We start from the raw sequence: 7630 nt of genomic DNA, 5'->3' as shown, positions 1-7630 counted from the left end.
AGAATTGAACCCACTTGCTCACACATGCTAGGCAGGTGCTCTACCACTGAGCCACCACCCCAGTCCCTCTGTTAAGATGTTCTAATAGTACCTATTGACAAAAGAAAAGCAATACAGATATGAACACCATAAAAACCATCTCCTCAACTCTCTCTCTCTCTCTCTCTCTCTCTCTCTCTCTCTCTCTCTCTCTCTTTTTTTTTTTCCAATTTAACCTCAGGAGAACCAGCTATAGAGTTTCAAAATCCAAGGATGGACTGGTCCCAAAGCATTTCACCCTCTGTCCTTTCCCTGCCTTGGTCCTTCTATATTTTTCTACGCTTACGATCTTCTTCCTGAGAGGCTATATCTCAGCACTTTTTTCTTTGTTCACTAAGCTTTTCTCCACTGACCTGTGCAGTTTCTGTCTTCACCTTTGTTTCTTTGCTCTTGGGCCTGTCTAAATCCAGTTCCTCAGAACCACTTTTCCTCTGATGCATGGGCCACTCCTCCTCTGTTTTTTCTCTGCCGTCTTTTGGGTGCCTCTTTCTCCTCTGATGGACTTGTTTATGGCTGGCTGGGATGATTTCTTGAGGAGAGGTGCTTGTGAACTCTGAATTCTACCTCTTATGAACCATAATTATATTCTTGCGAATAAGGCTCATGGGCACTTTGAGAAACAGTCCTTGGGGAACTGATGGTACTCAGAGAGTCTAGTCTCAGCTTGCCATCTTGAGCTGGTAAACACTGAGATAACTGGTTTCCCATTGTTTATGAAATACTGCATGATCTTGGGTAGGTCTGGACAGTTCCAGATGGGAGTTTTTGATCAAACATTCTATATCTGGGTCTGGAATCAACCTCTTCTCTGTACCCACAGGTTTCCAAATAGTTCTCTATCATCTTCCTGGAACAAGTCTTGACTCTAACTAAGCCTCTGTCTTTCTGTGCTTTAATATAATCTTCAAGTTCATCTTGAAAAGAGTCATATGACTTCTTTGAATGCTTCTTTAGGTTGACACAAAAGGATTCTCCTTATCAGGCTGAGAACTTGGTGCAGATATCTGATCATATTTTCCCATTAATTATATCAGATTTTTAGCATGAACTTTCTTCAGATAGTGAGGCTGTGTAAGAACCAGGGGGCTCAAAATGGGAACTCATTTATTATTCAAATGGAAGCATTATTCCACAGATGCCTTTTATAAAATGTGCATGTCTTTGGCCAGGCATGTTGGTACACGCTTGTATTCCCAGTGGTTGGGGAGACTGAGGCAGGAGGACTGCAAGTTCAAAATCAGCCTCAGCAACTTAGTGAGACCCTAAGCAACTTAGCAAGACCCTGTCTCAAAATAAAAAGGACTGGGGATGTGGCTCAGAGTTTAAGCACTCCTGGGTTCAATCCCTAATACCAAAAAAGAAAAAGAAAACAAACAAACAAAAAGTTCAGTCTTTGTTCATTCAATGTGTTGTCCTCTAGGAGGACAACCATAACCCCATTCCAGCCACCACCCAGAGCAAGTGGGCCCAGAGCAGGAGGCAGAGACATGGCCTCCAGGCCTCTGGAGGGGAAGATGCCACCATCACCAGGATATGACTGGGTACCATCCTACTTGGAGTCTTTAAGGAATATGGAGTTTTTATACAGTACAAGTTAAGGATCAGAAGTCAAAACACCTAATATTTAGCTTAAGTCAGTTACTATTTGAAGACCCGGGTCAGTCGTCTGTAAAAAGTGTATAGCATCTAACTCATAGAGACATCATTAGGATTAAATGAAATAATACATGCTGAATCACCTGGAATCATACATAAATTGCTAATCAAATAAAGTTTATCTTAATACTCATTTGAAATCTTTGTTCAACTTGTTATTGCTATTTTTCTGAGATATCTTGACATCTTTTCTTCATTAAATCTAGTATAAAATATGTTTTTTGAATCCTGAGAATTCTATTCTGATTCAGAATCATCGATAATATTTTATTTTAGATTCTAGGAACCCCTGGGACAATACTTTGACAATCAGTACTCTAATCCTGAATAAACTACATTGCCACAAACACCAGAACTAAACTGAAGTGGGAATTTTTTTTTTCTTCAGTACTGACGATTGAACCTAGGCACACTCTTCCACTGAGCTACATCCCAGGCCTTTTTAGTTTTTATTTTGAGACAGAGTCTCACTAAATTACCAAGGCTGGCCTTAGACTTTGATCCTCCTGCTGCAACCTCCCAGCAGCTGGGATTATAGGCATGAGCCACAGCATCTGGTAGGAGAAAAATGATTTTATAGTGCTATTGGAGGAAGGAAAAGGGAGTGTGTCCGTATGTGTGAAATGAGGTGAATAGAGATGGTGAAATTTTCTTTTTCACAATAGAAACATGAGACTCTTTCATAGTCAACAAATAATATTAAATAAAAGATCAGTCAAAATGTAAGGAAAGAACAGAATGGAGGGAATAAGGAGAGAGGAGAGGCAGCTCAGCAGCACACAGATTTATTTGGGATAAACCTGCAAAAGGGAGTCCCAGTGAGACTGAAGTCCATCGTACTCACAGCCTGGGGAAGTTATAGGACAGTGAAGGGGTGGGAAAATTTTTGTGCTTTGGCTGTTGCTAGGGGGATCTAGGGAAGGGGTCTTGTGGTAGTCACCATCATTCTTTGTGGTGGTCTCTGTTCCATGTTGAACAGGATGTTTCTCAAGATTTCAGTCCCCCAAATCAGTTCTTGTTAAAGGGTATTGTCTAGGGTTTAGGTCAAGCTGACTTTTGCTCTGGGTCAGAGTGACCATGGGCTAACAGTTGTTCTAAGGTGGAGAATACATTTCAAAATGGCATTGCCTAAGTCAAGTTCTCCCTAATACAAATAACTCAAAAGGGTGCCACTGAGGAGTACAAACTGGGGATTGTAAAACCATTTCATGTGTTAAAATTATTTCATGTTTATAAGTCATCAAGTAGAAAGATAGCTATTAATAAGAAAAAAACGGAGGCACCGACTAACACAAAATTGTAGAAAAACATTTCTTGTCTCTGTAGACTCTACAATGCTGCAGGTAATTTCTGAGATGAAATAACTTTTTAAGAAAAAAATTTTTAGTTGTTGATAGAATTTTATTTATTCATATGTGGTGCTGATAATAGAACGCAATGCCTCATACATGCTAGGCAAGCGCTCTACCAACTGAGCTGCAACCTCAGCCGTGAAATAACTTCTTAACAAGAACATATTTATAAAGAAAAAATTAAGAGCTGGGGTCATGACTCAGTGGTTAGAGCACTTGCCTAGCATGTGTGAGGCACAGGGTTTGATTCTCAGCACTGCATATAAATAAATAAAGGTCCATTGACAACTAAAAAAATATTTTAAAAAATTAAGGTCAACTACAGTTATAATTTTCTAGGTACAGTTTAAGTGTTTTATTATTTGAGTTTTGCTGCATTGAATCTAGCTTGTTCTAAGATTTGTGTAGCTTTTGTTAATCATCTAGAAACTCAATTGCTTGTGAATGCTTACTGGTTTAGTTTGAATATGTAAGACTAGGTAATGAGGGTATGAACAATCACTTGAAGTCAACTAAGAAAGACGAATGATCTGAAGTAGACTTTGAAGAAGAGAGGGAAGGACTCCGTAGCTACAGATGATGGTGCAGGCAAAGACACAAAATTCAGGAAGGAGAAAAGCATTAGCTTAAGCACTTCTGAAGAGAAATCAGGTATGTGGGCATAGGAGAGAGGAATAGAATTTCCTATGATTTGAGCCTGGGAAATCATGATAATGAGAAAACACTTGAGAAAGAAAAAGATGCACTCATCTTTTGAAAGATCTGACACAAGGACAGTGGTTATTTACTGTAAGCACTCTAATTAGGATTGAAGATTCAGTTCTGGATATAACTGAAATCAATGTAGACTTATCCCAAGGGAAGAAGTCAAAGATAAAGGAAAGACTTATAAAGGAAGCTTCAATGGACATTTATGGTTCAAACTGGTAAAACCAGTTCAAACCAAACCAGAAAAGAGAAGGTCCCAAAGACAATTAAAATAGAGTCCCAAAGGGCAATATAAAATACGAAAAGCAACAGTCAATACTGTCAAACAAACACAGCTTTCACTGTGGTCCTCCTCCTTTCATGGGTATTCAGGAAACACTGATTGACAGCACAAACACAAAGACTCAAAAGAGTATACATACATCTTTTGTTTAGGATTCAGAAAGAAAGTGACCCCAGGAATAGAAATACACTGAATTTCCCCAACAATTAGTAGCCAGTGCTAGAGATATATGATAACTTGTAAATATCCCATTTAATGGTCAGTTTTAAGTTTAAGGGTATTTTAAAATAAATCCTCAAGGCTAGTGGGAAGAGATCTTATTTCCCTGGTTGTTAAAACAAAAACAAACATCCTGGCAATCTGACAGTTTACTCATGATGGTAAGATAAAAATCCAAAGCCTGGTAATAAAGATGATGGCTATAAAAAACTATCAGGGCTCACAATGGTGCTAAGCAGAGCTGGGGAGAGAAAAAGCATGGAGAAATGGGAAAAGGTTATCAGTAGGCACCAAGTTACAGCTGGAGAATGAATGTTTGGGATGCTATTGCACAGTAGGGTAAATATCAGTAACAATAACGTACTGTACATTTCAAAAAAGTGGCCAGAAATTATTTGAAATCTTTTCGTTATATAGAAATGATGAAAGTTTTGAGGTAGAAAAGAAATAAAAGATGTGTTGAAGGAAGACAAAGGGAAGGAAGAGAGACTGCAGCTATAAATCTAGAAGCCCCAGGATCAAGGGTACTCACACCTTTACTCCTCAGGCCTGTCCTCCTTCCTGCCCAGTCACTCCCAAATTCTTGAGAAATCTATAAATCTTAAAAATTACTGTAAGTTCTCTCATCTATGGGAAATTACCTTGTTTTAATGCTTATGAGAGCCCAGTTAGTTAGCTTATACAATGTGTTTTCAGATTAGATAAAGCAAAGGGGGATGAATTTTACAAAATCTATTGTAACAGGCACATTCCAGACATTATCTAGAAAGATGAGACATGTCAACCTGATGATCCAGGAAGAAGATCAGACCTCCACACACTGTCTTGTGATTACCAGGCTGATGCCATCCCCACAATCCTTCCCAAGCCCACCCCTCACAAATTCTCCTTTAAAAGAAGAGATTGAGACCCCCAAAGTGCTGCTTTGTGCTCTCCATATAGACCACATTCTGCCCTGAAAATATATCTTCACCTCTCACTTTTTAAGTCCTTCTTTGCTAAAGCCTGACTCATCCTTATATTCTTTGCTGTGACATTTGAAAAGACTGAAAGGTCCCAGGAGAGGTATTTTCTGCCTTGGGAGGGATCTCAAACCCCTTATGGTGACAATTTGAGGAGATAGATATATTCACCCACATTTGAACATTATACTTTGCCACCTCTTGCATAAGAATAATTTTAAAACAATTTTTTTCAGTTGTAGATGGACATAATGCCTTTCTTTCTTTCTTTCTTTCTTAATTAATTAATTAATTAATTAATTATATGGTGCTGAGGATCAAACCCAGTGCTTCACATGTGCTAGGCAAGTGATCTGCTACTGAGCCACAACTTCAGCCGTTGCATAAGAATACTTTAATGCTTTATAAAAAATTCTATCTACTTTGTATGGATAACTAAGATTAGTTTGTTACTATATTGTGGGTGTGTATATGTAATCTTCAATTATTTGCAAGTACAATTACAACAAATTTTACATTCTTTGTGTATCTGACCTGGATATTCTCTTGGGGAAAAAACATAAATTCATTTAACATTAGCCTGAGAAAAACAGAAAGAAAAGTCTGTACCCAGAACTCCTGTAATGCACTCTATAAAGAGAATAACTATTCTGATTATTGTGTTTTTTATAATCAGAATAACTATTCTGATTATTGTGTTTTTGTGCATTATTATTTTCCTCATTAATATAAAGATTGAATGTTGATTAAAACGAAGAAGACCTGATGCTCTATTATAAATAGCTATCCTGGATCATCATATGCTTACTTCAGATCACCTTATCAATTTTTAAGAGTTTTCTTGAATCACTCATTTTCTTAAATGTCCTTAACTCTGTAAAAGACATGAGGTGAACTAAAAACTTAAAAGTTTTCTGGTGGAGCTTTTTGGGTCTTCTAGGTATAGAATCATATCATCAGCAAATAGTGCTAATTTAAGGTTTTCTTTTCCTATACATATTCCTTTAATTTCTTTCATCTGTCTAATTGCTCTGGCCAGTGTTTCAAGAACTATGTTGAATAGAAGTGGTGAAAGAAAGCATCCCTCTCCTGTTCCAGTTTTTAGAGGGAATGCCTTTAAATTTTCTCCATTTAGAATGATGTTGGCCTGAGGTTTAGCATAGATAGCCTTTATGATGTTGAGATATGTTCCTATTATCCCAAGTTTTTCTAGTGTTTTGAACATGTAAAGGTGCTGTATTTTGTCAAATGCTTTTTCTGCATCTGTTGAGATGATCATATGATTCTTATCTTTGAGTCTATTGATGTGATGAATTACATTTATTGATTTTCGTATGTTGAACCAACCTTGCATCCCTGGGATGAATCCCACTTGATCATGGTGCATAGTCTTTTTGATATATTTCTGTATTCAATTTGCCAGAATTTTATTGAGAATTTTTGCATCTATGTTCATTAGAGGTATTGGTCTGAAGTATTCTTTCTTTGGTGTGTGTCTTTGCCTGGTTTGGGGATGAGGGTGATATTGGCTTCATAGAATGAGTTTGGAAGTGCTGCCTCTTCTTCTATTTCCTGAAATAATTGTAGAGTTTTGTATTAGTTCTTCTTTAAAAGTCTTGTAGAACTTGGCTGTGTATCCATCTGGTCCTGGGCTTTTTTTGGTTTGTAGGCTTCTGATGGCATCTTCTATTTCATCACTTGATATTGGTTTGTTTAAATTGTGTATATCTTCCTGATTCAATCTGGGCAGATCATATGACTTAAGAAATCTGTTAATGCCTTCAATGTCTTCTATTTTATTGGAGTATAAGTTTTCAAAATAATTCTAATTATTCTCTTTATTTATGTAGTGTGATATTACCTTTTTCATCACATATTCTGGTAATTTGAGATTTCTCTCTCCTTCTGTTCATTAGCATAGCTAAAGGTCTGTCAATTTTTATTTATTGTTTTCAAAGAACCAACTTTTTGTTTTGTCAATTAGACAGATGAAAGAAATTAAAGGGACATAGATAGAAAAAGAACTCAAATTAGCCCTATTTGCTGATGATATGATTCTATACTGAGAAGATCCAAAAAGCTCCACCAGAAAACTTCTTGAACTGCTAAATGAGTTCAGCAAAGTAGCAGGATATAAAATCAATACCAATAAATCAAAGGCATTTCTGTATATCAGTGACAAATCCTCTGAGAAGTAAATGAGGAAAACTACCACATTTACAATAACCTCAAAAAAAAAAAAAAGATACTTGGGAATCAAAAAACAAAAGAATTGAAAGATCTATACAATGAAAACTACAGAACCCTAAAGAAAGAAATCAAAGAAGACCTTAGAAGATGGAAAGATCTACCTTGCACTTGGATAGGCAGAATCAATATTATCAAAATGACCATACTACCAAAAGAACTAT

The 7630-nt window shown here is 36.9% G+C and overlaps 1 pseudogene; it reads right to left on the bottom strand.

Moving 5' to 3' along the window:
- Window positions 1-239: 239 nt before the first annotated feature.
- Window positions 240-2665, bottom strand: LOC101954733 (lysine-rich coiled-coil protein 1-like; annotated as a pseudogene).
- Between the last annotated feature and the right edge of the window lie 4965 nt (window positions 2666-7630).

Source organism: Ictidomys tridecemlineatus, chromosome 10 (genome assembly GCF_052094955.1).
Source record: "Ictidomys tridecemlineatus isolate mIctTri1 chromosome 10, mIctTri1.hap1, whole genome shotgun sequence".
In the NCBI taxonomy this organism is placed as follows: Eukaryota; Metazoa; Chordata; class Mammalia; order Rodentia; family Sciuridae; genus Ictidomys; species Ictidomys tridecemlineatus.
Note: the sequence above shows the minus strand (reverse complement) of the source record. Positions and strands in the feature narration are given on the sequence as shown.